This window comes from Heptranchias perlo, chromosome 30 (genome assembly GCF_035084215.1).
Source record: "Heptranchias perlo isolate sHepPer1 chromosome 30, sHepPer1.hap1, whole genome shotgun sequence".
Taxonomy (NCBI): domain Eukaryota; kingdom Metazoa; phylum Chordata; class Chondrichthyes; order Hexanchiformes; family Hexanchidae; genus Heptranchias; species Heptranchias perlo.
The window spans coordinates 25,065,627-25,084,268 of record NC_090354.1 but is presented as its reverse complement, the minus strand read 5'-3'; the positions used below and the strand labels follow the sequence as shown (position 1 = coordinate 25,084,268).

The 18,642-nt window shown below is 45.8% G+C and overlaps 1 protein-coding gene across 2 annotated transcripts in view; it reads right to left on the bottom strand.

Moving 5' to 3' along the window:
* tmem98 (transmembrane protein 98) overlaps positions 1 to 18,642 on the bottom strand; it is a 44,662-nt gene that overhangs the window by 22,171 nt on the left and 3,849 nt on the right. The window contains exon 1 of one of the 2 annotated variants that reach the window (XM_067969071.1): positions 15,434 to 15,532. The exons of the other annotated variant lie outside the window; for it this stretch is intronic. The gene's annotated coding sequence lies outside the window, so the exon portion shown is untranslated. Of the gene's footprint in view, positions 1 to 15,433; positions 15,533 to 18,642 lie in introns of those variants that run through there. 2 annotated transcript variants of the gene reach the window in all.

Below are 18,642 nucleotides of genomic sequence, written 5' to 3'. Positions count from 1 at the left end.
AATGTGAGGGTGAAGAGTGCGATGTGAGGGTGAAGAGTGCGATGTGAGGGTGAAGAGTGCGATGTGAGGGTGAAGAGTGCGATGTGAGGGTGAAGAGTGCGATGTGAGGGTGAAGAGTGCAATGTGAGGGTGAAGGGTGCGATGTGAGGGTGAAGAGTGCAATGTGAGGGTGGGGAATACGATGTGAGGGTGAAGGGTGCGATGTGAGGGTGAAGAGTGCGATGTGAGGGTGAAGAGTGCGATGTGAGGGTGAAGAGTGCGATGTGAGGGTGAAGGGTGCGATGTGAGGGTGAAGAGTGCGATGTGAGGGTGGGGAATACGATGTGAGGGTGAAGAGTGCGATGTGAGGGTGAAGGGTGCGATGTGAGGGTGGGGAATACGATGTGAGGGTGAAGAGTGCGATGTGAGGGTGGGGAATACGATGTGAGGGTGAAGAGTGCGATGTGAGGGTGAAGGGTGCGATGTGAGGGTGAAGAGTGCGATGTGAGGGTGGGGAATACGATGTGAGGGTGAAGAGTGCGACGTGAGGGTGAAGGGTGCGATGTGAGGGTGAAGGGTGCGATGTGAGGGTGGGGAATACGATGTGAGGGTGAAGAGTGCGATGTGAGGGTGAAGAGTGCGATGTGAGGGTGGGGAATACGATGTGAGGGTGAAGAGTGCGATGTGAGGGTGGGGAATACGATGTGAGGGTGAAGAGTGCGATGTGAGGGTGAAGAGTGCGATGTGAGGGTGAAGAGTGCGATGTGAGGGTGAAGAGTGCGATGTGAGGGTGAAGGGTGCGATGTGAGGGTGAAGAGTGCGATGTGAGGGTGGGGAATACGATGTGAGGGTGAAGAGTGCGATGTGAGGGTGAAGGGTGCGATGTGAGGGTGGGGAATACGATGTGAGGGTGAAGAGTGCGATGTGAGGGTGAAGGGTGCGATGTGAGGGTGGGGAATACGATGTGAGGGTGAAGAGTGCGATGTGAGGGTGAAGGGTGCGATGTGAGGGTGGGGAATACGATGTGAGGGTGAAGAGTGCGATGTGAGGGTGAAGAGTGCGATGTGAGGGTGAAGAGTGCGATGTGAGGGTGAAGAGTGCGATGTGAGGGTGAAGGGTGCGATGTGAGGGTGAAGAGTGCGATGTGAGGGTGGGGAATACGATGTGAGGGTGAAGAGTGCGATGTGAGGGTGAAGGGTGCGATGTGAGGGTGGGGAATACGATGTGAGGGTGAAGAGTGCGATGTGAGGGTGGGGAATACGATGTGAGGGTGAAGAGTGCGATGTGAGGGTGAAGGGTGCGATGTGAGGGTGAAGAGTGCGATGTGAGGGTGGGGAATACGATGTGAGGGTGAAGAGTGCGACGTGAGGGTGAAGGGTGCGATGTGAGGGTGAAGGGTGCGATGTGAGGGTGGGGAATACGATGTGAGGGTGAAGAGTGCGATGTGAGGGTGAAGAGTGCGATGTGAGGGTGGGGAATACGATGTGAGGGTGAAGAGTGCGATGTGAGGGTGGGGAATACGATGCGAGGGTGAAGAGTGCGATGTGAGGGTGAAGAGTGCGATGTGAGGGTGGGGAATACGATGTGAGGGTGAAGAGTGCGATGTGAGGGTGAAGGGTGCGATGTGAGGGTGAAGAGTGCGATGTGAGGGTGGGGAATACGATGTGAGGGTGAAGAGTGCGATGTGAGGGTGAAGAGTGCGATGTGAGGGTGAAGGGTGCGATGTGAGGGTGGGGAATACGATGCGAGGGTGAAGAGTGCGATGTGAGGGTGAAGAGTGCGATGTGAGGGTGGGGAATACGATGTGAGGGTGAAGAGTGCGATGTGAGGGTGAAGGGTGCGATGTGAGGGTGGGGAATACGATGTGAGGGTGGGGAATACGATGTGAGGGTGAAGGGTGCGATGTGAGGGTGAAGAGTGCGATGTGAGGGTGGGGAATACGATGTGAGGGTGAAGGGTGCGATGTGAGGGTGAAGGGTGCGATGTGAGGGTGAAGAGTGCGATGTGAGGGTGAAGAGTGCGATGTGAGGGTGAAGAGTGCGATGTGAGGGTGAAGGGTGCGATGTGAGGGTGGGGAATACGATGTGAGGGTGAAGAGTGCGATGTGAGGGTGAAGGGTGCGATGTGAGGGTGAAGAGTGCGATGTGAGGGTGAAGAGTGCGATGTGAGGGTGAAGAGTGCAATGTGAGGGTGAAGAGTGCGATGTGAGGGTGGGGAATACGATGTGAGGGTGAAGGGTGCGATGTGAGGGTGAAGAGTGCGATGTGAGGGTGGGGAATACGATGTGAGGGTGAAGGGTGCGATGTGAGGGTGAAGGGTGCGATGTGAGGGTGGGGAATACGATGTGAGGGTGAAGAGTGCGATGTGAGGCTGAAGGTATATTCTGGAATTGTCATTAACATTGGGTTGAGGAAGTTCATATGCAGAACTTTCCCTGAGGAGATTAAATGGACAGGGCAGAGTCCATGATAGGGTAGATTGTACATGAACTCCAAACTCATTCCAAGCTTCCCTACCTCCTCATTACACAAGACTCGCTGCTGCCATTACCTCATGTATCACAGTGGCATTGGTGGTATCAGAAAAAGCTCAGATTGAAAAATAACGAATCAGAGTTACCCATCTAGTTGTCATGCTGTAGTGGAGTAAGAATGTGAAAGTTTTAATGACTGGTTACAATTATTACTGTGATTCCAAACCACTGCTTAACACTGAGTAATGTTGCATGCATTTTCAAAATGGCAGTGTAGGAGGAATTTCCACAGCAGCATGAGGCTTGATGGATGGTTTGAATGAAACCTGCTGTTCAAAGTTCCACTCGTTTCCTGTTGCATACTTACAGAGATCGGCAGCAGAGAATGATTAAGCTTATGCCAGTGTCGAGGAAGTTACAAGGCACCAAGCACGTGATGGATGCACAATGAGGCCACAGGCCCAGCTATTCAATACCAAGTTGTCTCTGAACCTGGGATATACAACTACTGCGCTGCATGCTGTTGTTGAGAACAGTATTTTCAGCTGTGCTAAAATATTGATGTTTCTTATCTTGTTGTCCTTCAGCCCTACAACCCTCTGAGATCTCTGAGCTCCTCCAATTCAGGCCTCTTGCACATCCCTGATTTTCATCGCTCCACCATTGGCGGCCGTGCCTTCAGCTGCCTAGGCCCTAAGCTCTGGAATTCCCTCCCAAAACCTCTCCGTCTCCCTCTCTCTCCTCTTCTAAGACGCTCCTTAAAACCTACCTCTTTAACTAAGCTCTTGGTCACCTGTCCTAATATCTCCTTATGTGACTCGGTGTCAAATTTTATTTGATAATAGCTCCTGTGAAGCACCTTGGGAAGTTTTACTACGGTAAAGGTGCTATAAAAATGCAAGTTGTTATTGTTGTAGTGTCTATGAGGGGAGTGGTGGGTTGTCTTTGTACTGCTGTAGAAGCTATTTATTGTGCATCAATGTTGATTCTTAATTATAACACCTTATCATAGCATTGAGAATACAATCTTTTAGGACAGGTTGTCCAAACTGTGACCCGCAGATCATGTGCGGCCCTGAGCAATCTGGTCCGTGAGGTCCTGGCAAGTGAGTTCTATTTATTTACTGGTTTGTAATGTTTGAATTTCATGGGCCTACAGTTTTCCAAAGGGCCATTCTAATGCTGTTGCCATATTGGTGGCTAAATCTCAAATCATGATAGCAAAACTTCTTGTTGTCACCAATTTAAGGTAAATGCAAATTAATGGGAATAAAAATTTAAAGTTAATTCGCCCCATGATGAGCACATATGCGCCAAGAAGCCTGGGCATCACCATTTTAGACTCTTTTAGAAAGTGCGTTAAGTTTCCTATCTTGTTGCAACATCTGAGATTTCTGACAAGGAGCCTCTACCTGAAACATTTATCGGCCTTTCTCTCTGCGGATGCAGATGAACCCGCTCTGATTTGCCAGCATTTTCTGTCTTCACTTCAGCTTTCCAGCACCCAGTTATTCTTTTACTCTCTGTGGAGTATGATGGGTTTGTCTTGTGGTCTGAGGTTTGATGATAGGATTGTTTGAATAAATTTGCATATGTGATTTATTGTGCTGATCCCACACTCAGTGGAGGTAATTTTGACTTTGGACGATAGTGTAAAACCGGTGATATTGGATCAAACGTCCGTTATACATCTCTCCCGATTCACAATTCCATTGACTTCAATCGGGAGAGATGTATAATGAGCGACTGATCCAATATCACTTGTTTTACACTATCGCCCAAAGTCTAAATTACCCGCGGTGTTTGAAATGTTTTTTTTTTATTCTGGGATTGGTTTAGAGATCAATGACTTCAAATCCTAGACACTAACATTTCTGCCAAATATCAATCAACTTATTGTGTTTAGTCTGTCACCTAAACAGTTTTAGGTATTCTAGAATTTGCTATGGCCTGGTGTCACCCAGAGTGATACAGACCAGGAAAGCGTCAGGGTCAAATCCTGACCTGTGCCAAGTTATCTGATATCAGTCAACAACAGTGATTATCTGCAGTTGGCCTCATAAGCCCTGGGCTAAGGAGGGGAAAAGTTCCAATTCCTGATCACTGTACAGTACTTATAATTTGGGGGTGGGAGAGGACACATCTCCTTCATCAATGCAGCTTCTATTAGGCCTCCAACTGGCCCATGTCGGGGCTGGTGGCACACTACGAGGAACAATGGGAAGAATGGAACTCATAACACTTCCCTCCCCCCTGATTCCTACCTCCAAGGAGGACAAGACCACCATTGTCTTGGGAATACCATCCCCTCCAAGTCGCACAGCATCCTGACTTGGACATACACTGTTGTTGCTTCATCGTTGCTGGGTCAATTTTCTGGAATTTCCTAACACCATTTTGAGAGCACCATCACCACACGGCCTGCAGTGGTTCAAGAAGACCCACTACCACCTTCTCAGTTCAACTAGGGATGGGCAGTAAATGTAGCCTTGCCTGCATCCCGAGAACAAATAAAAAGGTCACGGGTCTCCACTTGATCACTGCTCTCTCAGTGCCCGAATAACATTAAGATTCTAAAAACGTACCAAGATGTATTCACCTCCTCTAATGGTTAAACATTGCCATCCACACCCTATTCTTACCAAGTCAGAAGCTAATCATTCATCTGTCGGATACCGTCTAGCCAGTGGAACTATACCTGAACTCTTCAAGCTGTTGACAACTCCTCTGAAATATAAACCAGCATTTCCTCACGTAAAATACTCCCTGCATACTTTCCATCTGCTCTGTGAGTGCAGACTCTTAATATGGGTACAAATGTCTGTAAAAATTCAATTGTAAACTTAGGAATAGTTGACTGCAGTTCATACAATTTCACAAGATACAGAGCAGGAATTGATCACAATGCATTTGCTTGATTTATTATGTTTAAACTGGGACCACTACAACTGTACAAAGGTCAGTTTTTAAACATGGTTATTGTTAGTACCTAAGGTGATCGTTTTGCAGAACGCCTTTACATAGTTTGCTCTGGATGTGTGTGGGTGGGAGGAGGGGTAAGTAAGAAATGTATTGTTAAAATCAAGTCCCGTTTTATCACAGATTTTAACTCAAGCCCCACTGCCTGCTCCTTCTGTTGTTCTCCATTTTAGCAAACCCTCTGTTCTGCCATTTCACAAACCTCACTATAGAAGTCAGGAACTGGAAGACCTCCACATTCGAAGTATTAAGGAGTTATTGTGCAAGCTCCTGCCTTACATCCCCTTTCAACTGACAAGCCTTTCAAATGTGTCTTGGAAACGCTCCAATGTAGAGTCTGCTCTGTGTGCACTGGAAGAGTTTACCCTTTGAGGACCATTTTTACATCACAGAGAGTTAGGGTTACCCTGTGATATTGTGTTTATCTTACAGAATTCCTTCAAATAGAGGCAATGGATCATGGCCTTGGCTGCCAGTGTTGTGGAATCTGCCCCAATTATGGTGCGTTCACATTAGTAGAGTATAGTCAGCAGTAAAAACACGATAATTTTAAGATAGTTGACAAAAGAACCAGGGGGGAGATGAAGAGACATTTCTTTTTACGCAGCGAGTTGTTATGATCTCAAATGCACTGCCTGAAAGGATGGTGGCAACAGATTCAGCAGTAACTTTCAAAAGGGAATTAGATATATATTTGAAAAGAAAAAAATTGCAGAGCTGTGGGGAAAGAGCAGGGGAGTGGGACTAATTAGATAGCTCTTTCAAAGAACCAGCACAGGCATGAGGGGCCAAATGGCCTCCTCCAGTGCTGTATGATTCTATGAGCCTAGACATTCATGTGAGCCAGAATGGTGGTGCAGCCTAAGGGCGGAAAGTCATCAGCCCGCCCTTGGTTACAACCCTTGGTTACCAACCTTTTGCAGCACCACCGGGGTGCCTGCGTCAGGTGAGAGGGGTAGAAAATCGCTAAAGCACCTTGTCACAGTGTAAATTGATCTTTGGCCCTGACCAAATATTTTGGGAAAGTTTTTAAACTTGCCCCCTTTGCCAATGTGGCTGTTTCCCTGATGCAATTGTTTGCAGAGCAACCAAATCCATTAGGGAAAATGGCCCCAGTGCCTGCCTGATCTAGTTAAATCATCCAGGCTATGGTAGTGTAGTGGTTATATTACTGAACTAGTACTCCAGAAAGACTCAACTAATAATCTGAAGAATGTGAGTTCAAATCATGCCATAACACTTTGAGAATTTAAATTCAGTTTTAAAAATCTGGAAATAAAAAGCTGGTATCAGTAAAAGTGACCGTTAAGCTATCAGATTGTTGTAAAAACCCAACATTTTCACTAATGTCCTTTAAGGAAGGAAACCTACTGCCCTTACCCAGTCTACGAAGCCGTTCAGTTGTCTCAAAATTTCTCAGGGCAACCAGGGGTGGGCAATAAACGCCAGTGATGCCCACATTCTGAGAATAAATATATTAAAGAAATGGCCCTGCCTCTGGGATATGGGCCAGAATCAGGGGACAACCCTGCCCACTCATGCTGGCAGCTGCAGAAAGCCTTGGGTTTTGTGAGCTGCCACCACCAAATTCATTGGCTCCTCATCTGGCTAACGAGTGGTGCTGGGATACTTCATCTCACGCCATGACGCTGTATATCTTAAAGAATGAAAATGTTCAGACTCTAACTGAGGCCCGTGATGACATATTTATGTTGCCTGCATGTGCAGAAATATAGGTCGACATGTTCCCAATGGGCCCATCTACAGATCCAAGGGAAGTGATGCCAGGTAAAGTAAAACACATGGTGGAGGCCACTGATGGACCTTTCTTGATGGCTAATGCCTGAGTCAAGCATTTACACTATTGCTCCAAGAGGAACCAGCCTCCTACTGCAGGTCTTAGCACACAGGTAATGGCACTGATTAATTCTCCTTACTAAGGTTAACAATCGGTATCTGACAATGTCAACCAGTTGGATCCAGACTGCCAGGAAGCTAAATGATGGAGTTTGTAAGCAGAGGCTGAACTACTGTTTATGAATTTATTTTAAACCAGAGTAAAATGCTTTGTTTTTCCTTCAATCTTGGACTATAATGAACAAGTTCAAAATCAGAATTTTACAAGTGTGAAGAAGAATTAAAGAAAGTGAAAAAAAGTGCTATAACCGAGAGCCTTGCAGACCTGACAGTGTTTTAATGCTGCGTTGACCTCATAGCAATGTTGCCAGTGATGGTTCCAGCTTCAGCGGGAATGCTCTAAGAAGAATTAGTCAGCGTCTCTAGCTTTGTCGAATATGTAATTTACTACAGTTTAAAATAACTTCATAAACAGTAGTTCAGCCTCTGCTTGCAAACTCCATCTTTTAGCTTCCTGGCAGTCTGGATCTAAATGGTAGCCTAATCGATGCATTGTCAGAATTTGATTGTTAAGGGTACATCTTTAAATTACATACTCAATCTGATGTGAAACACTTGACACAGCACCACTGGGAACCTGGGATGCAGTGCTCATATCAGTACCTGAGCCACTTTACAGATGTCCAGGCCACATGTCTGTTGCGTAGCCAGGACAAAACTGTTCCATATTTATACACGGTGCCGAAGGATGCAGTCCCTCTTTCACTGACTAGAGGGACGAATGACCAAAATCTGGCTGACACTTTAGTGCAGTACTGAGGGAGCGCAACACTGTCAGAGGTGCCGTCTTTCGGATGAGATGTGAAACAAAGGCCCTACCTGCCTTCTCAGGTGGACGTAAACGATCCCAAGGCACTATCTGGAAGAAGAGCAGGGGAGTTCTCCCCGGTGTCCTGGCCAATATTTATCCCTCAGCAAACATCACTAAAACAGATTATCTGGTCATTATCACATTGTTGTTTGTGGGATCTTGCTGTGCGTAAATTGGCTGCCACATTTCCCACATTACAACAGTGACTACATTTCAAAAGTACTTCATTGGTTGTAAAGTGCTTTGGGACATCCTGAGGTTGTGAAATGCACTATATAAGAACATAAGAAATAGGAGCAGGAGTAGGCCAATCGGCCCCTCGAGCCTGCTCCGCTGATCTGATCCTAACCTCAAATCTAAATTCATGTCCAATTTCCTGCCCGCTCCCCGTAACCCCTAATTCCCTTTACTTCTAGTATAAATGCAGGTTTCTCTTTTACTTTTTATCTACAGATCAGAAGGAAAAATGGGCAACACATTTTCAATGATTGGTACACAAATAACTAGAGATGAAGTTGAAAGAGACCTAGGTGTCTTAGCAGACTTGACGCTCAACCCATGTCCAACCAATGCAGAGCAGCAATCAACAAACCCAATAGAAGCTTTGTAAATAGAGGCACTGAATACAAAAACAAGGGAGTTATGCTAGACCTTCACAAATCACTGGTTAGGCCTCAGCTGGAGTATTGTGTATAATTCTGGGCACCACACTTTAGGAAGGATATCAAGGTCTTGGAGAGGGTACAGAGGAGATTTACCAAAATGATACCAGGGATGAGCGACTTCAGATATATGGAGAGATTGGAGAAGCTGGGATTGTTCTCCTTAGAGCAGAGAAGGTTAAGGGGAGACCTAATAAGAGGTATTCAAAATAATGAAGGGTTTTGATAGAGCAAATAGGGAGAAACTGTTTCCTCTGGTAAGTGGGTCGGTAACCAGAGGTCAGAGATTTAAAATAATTGGCAAAAGAACTAGAGGGGAAATGAGGAGAATTTTTTTCATACAGAGGGTTGTTAAGATCTGAAACGCACTACCTGAAAGGGTGATGGAAGCAGATTCCATGGGAACTTTCAAAAGGCAATTGGACATGTACTCGAAGAGGACTAATTTGCAGGGCTATGGGGGAAAAGCTGGGGTGTGGGACTAAATTGGACAGCTCTTTCAAAGAGCCGGCATAGGCACGACGGGCCAAATGGCCTCCTTCTGTGCTGTAAAATTCAATGATTCTACAAGTTTGAATTATATAGAGAAAATAGTAGAATATAAGTCAGAGAAAGGCACACTCAAACTGTACAGTGAACTGGTCAGACTGCACCTTGTGTACTGTGTCCAGTTCTGGTCACCCAGATGCAACTGGTCCTGTCCTGTCCTGCTCTGCAGTTCCTCATGCACACTGACCAAAACCAACCATTCAACAAATTACAGCAGCAGCTTTGCAAACTCCAAAAGACATTTGGCCTTCAAAGGGTTAAACTACAAGAGTTCTGGCTTAAAACATGGAAACCCCAAGAACTATAGAAATGGAATTAAATACAAAGTATATGCCAGTGACTGTAGAAAGTAAAGCCAAATTTCTATTCAGTGCAGCTCGGATCTCTGCACAGCAATCCCTTTCATTGTGGGGACTTGGTAGAAAACAAATGCAGTGGAGTTGAGATTCTCAATCCAGGAATAATTGAGGTCCGAGCATTAAATTGTAATGGCCTGATCCCCCACACTCACATTGTGCAGATATCCTGCCTGAACCATAAAACACTTCTTGGCTGAGTTAATAAAAGATTAACAGGGCTCAATCCAGTAAAAGATTTGGATTTCTTTTACTGAATGCTGTACTGATTTAACAGTGTACACTATGGAGTCAACATTAACGTTCCCCCCCCTCCAAGTTGGGAGGGAGAGGGTCGGAGGGGGGGGGGTTTAAAAATTAAAAATTAGGGAACGCGTCCCCGCCGTGAACGTGCCCTTTGCCCTTTATACGGTGGTGGGTTGCAAGACGTGCCTGTGTCCCGTCTTGGAGAGGTAAGACACTTCATTAACATATTTAATCCAGGCTCCCAGAGTGCCTGAATTAAATTTAACACTTGCCGCATGGGTTTCCCGGGGCTCGAGACACCCGGCAGCGAAATGGGGACAGGAGCAGCCGGTTGCAGAGATAAGTACCTTTTAAGAGCACTCCTTGTGGGCCAGGTGGAGCAGGAGTGCTTGCCCCCGGCCCCCTCGAGCGAACCTTCGGCCTCTCCCCTCTGCAGCGATCAGGCGACCCTCCCACCCACCCACCAAGCCCAGATCTCTCCCAGCCTGTCAATCTGGCCGGCTGCCGGGTGGAAAATGGAATAAAGAAATGATAATGTGGTGCTGCCGTTAAATTTGGTAGGACCTCCGCGACACTGGGATTTCCGGGTCTCCCCCCGCCACTGCGCTCCCCCACTCTCTCCCCGTAAATATCAGGGCCTATGAGTTCAGCTTTGTGCCGCTTTTTATTTTGAGAAGACCGAAGCCATCGTCTTCAGCCCCTACCACAGTCTCCGTACCCTCGGCACTGACTTCACCACGGGGGTGATTTTAAACCCCAAGAACAGGTGGGTTGGGAGCAAGTGGGAGTTGAAAATAGTTGTTTTTTTGGGTCGCAACCGCAAAATATTCGGACTTTGCATTCCCAGTGAGAAGCCTGTACTTTTCCGCGCTGACTTTAAACCCGGAAATAAAGCCGGGTTGCGGTCGCGACCCAAAAAACAACTATTTTCAACTCCCACCCACCCCCAACCCACCCGTTCTTGGGGTTTAAAATCACCCCCACTGTCTCAGGTTGAAGCTGACTGTTCACAATCCCAGAATCCTAATTACCTCGGGCTGAGATTCTGACCCCATTATCTCTCCATCATAAAGCCCGCCTACCTCCACCTACGTAACATTGCCGGTCTCCGCCTCTGCCTCAGCTCCTCTGCTGCCAAAACCCACATCCATGCATTTGTCACCTCAAGACACTACTATTCCAATGCTCTCCCTGGCTGGCCTCCCATCCTCTACCCTATGTAAACTTCAGCTCATCCAAAACTCTGCAACAAGTCCCACTCACCCATCACCACTGTGCTCACTGTCCTACATTGGCACCTGGTAGCTCAACACCTACAATTTCATCGTATTCGAATCCCTTCATGGCCTTTTCCCTCCCTAACTCTGTAACCTCCTCCAGCCTTACAACCCTCCAAGAACTCTGCGTTCCTCCAACTCTGGCCTTTTGTGCATCCCCCACTTCCTTCACCCAACATTGGCGGCTGTGCCTTCAGCTGTCTAGGCCTCATGCTCTGGAATTCCCTCCCTAAACCTAAGCTCCTCTCCACCTCACTCTCCTCCTTTAAGAGCCTGCTTAAAACCTACCTCTTTGACCAGGCTTTTAGTCACCTCTCCTAGTATCTCCATCTTTGACTCGGTCAATTTTTATCTGATTATGCTTCTGTGAAGTGCCTTGGGATGTTTTTCTACTTTAAAGGTGCTATATAAATGCAAGTTGTTGGTGTTATTGTACTCATCTGGGTGATTCTGCTGTGGAATGGAACACAGGCCAGGAAGGTTCCAGGTTAAATCTGCTCTGTGCTCAGTTAGGTAATCTCAGCTACAACTGGCCTCAGTGCCACTGGGCTAGAGAAGGAGAAGGGGAACAATCAGCCATGGTTTGTGCTTCTGATTGCAAATCAGTGACTCCTCAAGGAAAAGTGCCAGATGTGTAGATGCTGGGTGAGGACAGAATTGGGCTCAGCTGTGATGCCCATCATGGATGAATATCCAGAGGACTCTTACTGTCCAGGTTGACTTGTGAGGAATGGCCATTTGTGTGAGGTAGCGGAGGGGCTGCCAGGGTCTGTTGAACTGTAACACCAGCAAGAGTCACTGCCTTCAGCAGTGGAAGAGGAGGGTGAGATGAAAAAAAATGTTTCTTAATTCTCTACAGAGGGCATGATAGCTTAGTGGTGATGGTACTAGACTAGTAACCTAGAGGTTATGAGTTCAAATCCCACTGTAGTAATTGTGAAATTAAATATGTTTAATCTGGTAATTTGTGTGCTGGCACCAGGAAGGAATGACCATGAAAGCCTTTCAGGGAAGAGAGCCTACCATCCCCTGGCCTACATGTGAATCCAATCCCACTTTAGGAATAGGATTAGGTTGTTCAGCCGACTCTGCCAGTCAATAGCTGATCTGTATCTCAACTCCATTACCCACCTTTGCTCCCTTACCTGACAAAAATCTATTGATTTCAGTCTTGAAACCTCCAATTGTCTCCCAGCATCCACAGCCTTTTGGGGAAATTAATTCCAGATTTCTACCACCCTTTGTGTGAAGAAGTGCTTCCTGATTTCACTCCTGAACATCCTAGCTCTAATTTTAAGATTATGTCCCCTTGTTCTTGATTCCCCCACTACTATGTGGTGATTCTTAATGCCTCTGGGCAGCTAGGGATGGGCAATAAATATTGCCTTGCCAGTGTCGCCCACATCCCATGAACAAATTTAAAAAAACACACGAGAATCCACAGACACTGACCCGTGTCTTACCAACCTGTGGCATAGCTCACAGTGTGCAAGTCTTGTGGATTTGATTCAGTTCTTATTAGGAAACTCTTTATCAGGTCTTGTAACTCACAATTCCCTTCTCCGCACCCCACTCTTCCCCTTGTGAAGGCACTGAATTTCGCTGAGGTTTTGTTCCAGCTGTCCCATGGTGCATGTGTGAATTTTAAAGGGCCAATTTTACGAAGTCACGGTACCAACGGCAGCCCTATCTCCCGGTCACACATATCAGGAAAGTGCAGACACCCTGACCATCACGGAGCTATCATCCCCTTTATAAACAGCACACTTTAATCATGTTTCAACCTCCTTCAGAGAGATACATCTCCCAAGTAACAAATCAAGTTGACAACCATGTACTCTTGGGTGCGCAGACTCAATTCTTGTACAAAACTTTACAGGATTGTTCATGATTTATTTTGTGCACTCTCCCCTCACACATTCCCCAGCAGAGAGAACCAGTGAGTGACCTGCACATAGGCTTCTCTGCTGTTGTAAGTGTAACCAACTCACTAGGAAGCCTCTGAGCCATAGAAGTTTACAACTCAGGGATCTGTACTGGGGCCTCAGCTTTTCACCATATATATCAATGACTTGGATGAAGGGATAGAGAGTTGTATATCCAAGTTTGCAGCCGATGTTAAGTTAGGAGGCACAGAAAATTGTGTACATGCAGGCAGGAAGTTACAAAGGGACATATTGGGCAAAACAATGGCAGATGGAGTTCAATGTGGGGAAGTGTGAGGTCATCCACTTTGGGTCCGAGATAGACAAATCGGAGTATTTTCTTAATGGTGAGAGTCTTGGAGCTGTGCAGGAGCAAAGGGGTTCAGGTGTCCATGTACGCAGATAACTAAAAGCTAGTGCTCAGGTACAAAAAGTAATCACAAAGGCTAATGAAATGATGAACTTTATCTCAAGGGGGCTGGAATTAATGCTTCATTTGTACAGAGCCTTGGTCAGACCCAAACCGGAGAACCGCATTCGGTTTTGAGCACTGAACCTCAGGACGGATATATTGGTCTTAAGAAGCTACAGCACAGATTCATCAGAATTACACCAAAGCTTAAAGGGCTAAATTATAAGGACAGGTTACATAAACTTGGTTTTCAATTCCCTTAAATTTAGAAGGTTCTGGGGTGATTTAATAATAAAGCGATTCGATAGGGTGAATACAGAGAAACTATTTTCTCTGGTGAGGAAATCCAGAACAAGGGGGGCATAATCTTAACATTAGAGCTAGGCCATTTAGCAGTGAAATCAGAAAGCACTTTTTCATATAAAGGGCCGTGGAAATCTGGAATTCTCTCCCCCAAAAGGCTGTGGAGGCTGGAGCAATTGAAATTTTCACAGCTGAGATCGATAGATTTTTGTTAGATATGGGTATCGAGGGATATGGAGCTAAGGTGGGTAAATGGAGTTGAGGTACAGATCAGCCGTAATCTAACTGAATGACAAAACAGGCTTGAGGGGCTGAATGGCCTACTCCTGTTCCTATGCTCCAATGTGTGGTCACACCTGGGGGTCGATTTTAACTCCCAGGTGGAAACGCAACCTAGCGAGTGGCCGGGCCAGTCCCACAGCGGCAGTGGGGAGGCCCAGCCGATTGTAACGGCCTCATTAACATGCCGCTGCCCGAACCCCCACCCCCACCCCCGCCCCCGACTAAATAGTGGGCTTGAGTATTTCATACAGTCCATCGCAAGCAACACTTAAACCTGCTGGGTCATTACATTATCCCAAACTGAGCTTGGTCCAATAAAGCCCGATAACATGGAACATCACCTCAGGACTTTTTTCACTGATTTAAATCAGTTTCCCAGAGAATATATTGGAACACACCACCAACACTGGCATCTTAGAGTTCTCGGTTACTTTCTCGGTCCTTTCACCTCTCCTCTCCTGACCACACTGACTCAGGTTGAAGTACAGTTCCACGATACCCAGCAACCATCTGGCACATCACCCACATGGGCGCTCTTAACATGCGAGCCTTAACAGTGCATGTTTAGGGGCCTATTCAACCACAGAGGGCATCAAAGCTGCACCTGACCCTGCCCTCACCCAACACCCACACGTGCCCACTTTCAAGCAGTTGTTACCGCGTCATGATCAGGAATGGGAATGTCAACCAAATCCTCCTTTCCCAAACCTCGGGACACAGAAGCAACCTGAAGCCCCCCTCTGCAACTGAGATCAATTAATTCAGCGTAGACTAGCGAGCGAACGCAGGACTTTCCTGGTGTGCGTGGTTCAGTTTTACCTCAGGCGGTGCATTTTCTGAAGTAACAGCAAACAGGCAGCTTGGTAACAGGCCAGCGACAGGCCAGCCAAACAGATATACCGAACAAACTGAAAATCACTTCTCTCTCAAACATTACTTACTGCTCCAAGTATCAGCAGAACCTGCCTGTCAGCTCCAGGTCAGTGTCGCAATGCTTTTCTCTCTGACTACCAAACCACTTATGGTTGAAAAAGTATCACCTGCTCTGTTTCTCTCAGTTCACTCAGTGCTGACATAGTTTTACAATCGTTCTGCAATAAATTCCAGGCTGTATACATTCAGTCAAGTCTTTCCATCTAGTGCGGGTCTGTCAGCACTTCCCTTGAACCACACACACCAGGCCTCATCTGAGAAAACGACCCCTGTCAGAGTTTCAAGCTCTGTTGATGATATCCTGTTTTTACTTCATTGTATTCTCTTACCTGGACTGCAATTCTTAACACCTGTAATTCTTTCCCCAGTCGTCTGCCTGATCAACCATTTCCGCGCAGGCTCCGATCATTTGGAAAGCAAACAGCGCAGGCTTGGTTTGACATTTGACCCAATCGCTAACTAAGAAATACAACAGCAAACAAAACGGTGACAGCTCCCAGCAGAAACTGCTCATGGGGTGTCTCAATTTCTTCCAGTCTCTTTTCAAATCCTTTGATTAATAATTTAAAAAAAGACTGAGAAGTCTATTTATTGGTGTTCAATATGATTATTTGCTCCATGTAATTAGAATTCTAATTCAGTAATGGTGAAGAGTTTTCCCCATTTGCTGCCCAGTCTCCCTTTGTAAAGAACTTCAAGACATTTTGATGTGTGCAGGAAACAATATAAATGTAAGTTGAGTGGTGTTGTTTACTAGTGTAGTGGCATTCCATTATTAAGGTAATGCTGGGATCACTGACCTGGAAGTACATAACAGTAGCAATGCACACAAGGCTATGTATACACACTGGGATATCCCATCTGGCCTCGAGCTTTGCGGTAATCCTAATAATACTACTGGACAATATAGGAAGTAGATCAGTACAAATAGATGTTACTCAATTGGGACCGATGCAGAGTGGCTTCCAAATCTGAAAGACCCAGGGGGAAGGGGTGTGTGAAACGTTGGGTGTGCCGATGCATTGGTAGGAAGCAACCTGTGATTACCACCACATCTCATCTAACAGGACCTGACTGAAGCTCCTCAGTGCATCTACACAGGGATGGGTTAAAGATGAGGGACAGTTACCCCAGCTTGTTTTGGCACTCTATCCTAGTGTTTGGTGACAGCAGCCCTGTCAGAGCCTAAAAGCAGGTTTCCTGAATTCTTTTGTATGTATGGGAGGAGGAGGTGATGAAAAATATAGAATGTCATGGGAGTGAAAGTAAACGTGGGAAACCCAAAAATTCACAAGCAAACAACAAAGCTCTGAGTGAGTTATACAGGCTTCCCGCCTGTGTGTAATATCAGCTGAATCTCATGAAGTGGTAAGGTTAGTTGCTAGGCTGAAGCAGCTAGCTTAGATATTGACTCCGACTATAGAGCCACCTAGGACACAGGCTGACCAAATACCTGTACAAACGTAGTACCGGCCACTGTGGAGAGCTGAGGGGGCTGTGAGTGAGCTAGCAATGCTGTACAGTATTGTAAATGCGGAGTTTGAAATAAAGATTACTGCTTCCCCACATCCATTTAAAGAAACAGAGCGGTGAAACAAATAAGTCTGTTTATATTACATGTGTTGGTTTCATTAAAGGGAAAACTGGAGGTATTTGAATTTAATTCTGGTTTGTTGCTTTGTAAGAACCAGTTTGATGATAAGCGAATACTATGTGTGAATATAACCGTTACTAATGATACACTATATAAATGAGCATTGAATACCATTTTACATGCATTGTGTAAAAATCGCTCTGACCCCATCCTCATGTAATTTAAATGCATGTTAAGTCGGTTCCAATTATTTAATTATTGTACAATTTACTTATTAACCAACTCTCTTCTCCTTTTCCCTGAATATTCCCTTCCCTCCCACACTCCAAGCTTGAAAGTGAACTGGATTGAACTGAATTGTTGCATAAATGATCATAAATGTGTGTGAACGGGTTTCCTTCAGTCACTGCTTGTTCCCCTATTTAAAGATGGCTTTATATGACCTCTTTGTTTGTTCTTTTAGTCTGGGAGAGGGAGCTCCATGCACCAATCTCCCCCATTTATGCTGCCGCTTTGTTTGGATCTCCATCCAACCCCACCCCTTCAAAGAGCTGTTCAGAGGCGGGCCTGGGATCACATCCTTATTTGGATATGCCTCATCATTTGCAAACTGCAGAATTCAGAAGAGTAGTGAATTCCTATTGTGCAGGTACATTGCAAAGCTGCTCAGGACCCTATCGGAGGGATGGTTTTGTCACTGAAGCCGTGAGGCCTTTGCAACATATCTATGTGGTGGGACACTCCAAGTCACAGAACCATCCTAACATAGCGAGGACTTAACAACTCACTTAGGGGCCATCATAGGCAAGTGTGAGTTCATCCACTTTGGTTCTAAGAAAGATAAATTGGAGTATTTTCTAGATGGTTAGAAACCAGGTATCGTAGAGCAGCAAAGAGATTTGGGAGTCCAAGAACACAAATTATTAAGGATATGCTGGCCTTGGAGGGGGTGCAGCCTACATGATATCAGGGCTTAGAAGGTTAAATTATGATGACAGGTTGCATGAACTTGGCTTGTATTCCCTTGAGTATAGAAAATTGAGCAGTGTCTGTACAAGGTGTTTAAAATGTTAAAATGATTTGATAGGGTAGATATAATATATCCTTTCTGAGATGCGGTGCCCAAAACTGAACGCAGTACTCCACATGGGGTCTGACCAAGGCACTGTCCAACCAAAGCATCATTTCCTTCACTTTGTATTCCACCCCCTTGAGATAAAGGCCAACATTCCATTAGACTTTTTGATTACTTTTTGTACCTGTGCACTAGCTTTTGATGATTTCCATACCTCGACACCCAAATAGTTTTGCTCTTCCACAGTTCCTAGTCTCTCACCATTAAGAAAATATTCCAATTTGTCTTTCTTGGATCCAATGTGGATGTCCTCGCACTTGCCCACATTGATCCCTGGGGAACACCACTTGTAACATCCCGCCAATCAGAGTACATTCACTTTATCCCTACTCGCTGTCTCCTACCTGAGTGATAGAGTGAATACAGTATGAACACAGACCCTGAGTGAGAGAGTGAATACAGTCTGAACACAGGCCCTGAATGAGAGTGAATACAGTCTGAACACAGACCCTGAGTGACAGAGTGAATACAGTATGAACACAGGCCCTGAGTGAGACAGTGAATACTGTATGAACACAGGCCCTGAATGAGAGTGAATACAGTATGAACTCAGACCCTGAGTGAGAGAGTGAATACAGTATGAACACAGGCCCTGAATGATAGTGAATACAGTATGAACACAGACCCTGAGTGAGAGAGTGAATACAGTATGAACAGAGACCCTGAGTGAGACAGTGAATACAGTATGAACACAGGCCCTGAATGAGAGTGAATACAGTATGAACTCAGACCCTGAGTGAGAGAGTGAATACAGTATGAACACAGGCCCTGAATGATAGTGAATACAGTATGAACACAGACCCTGAGTG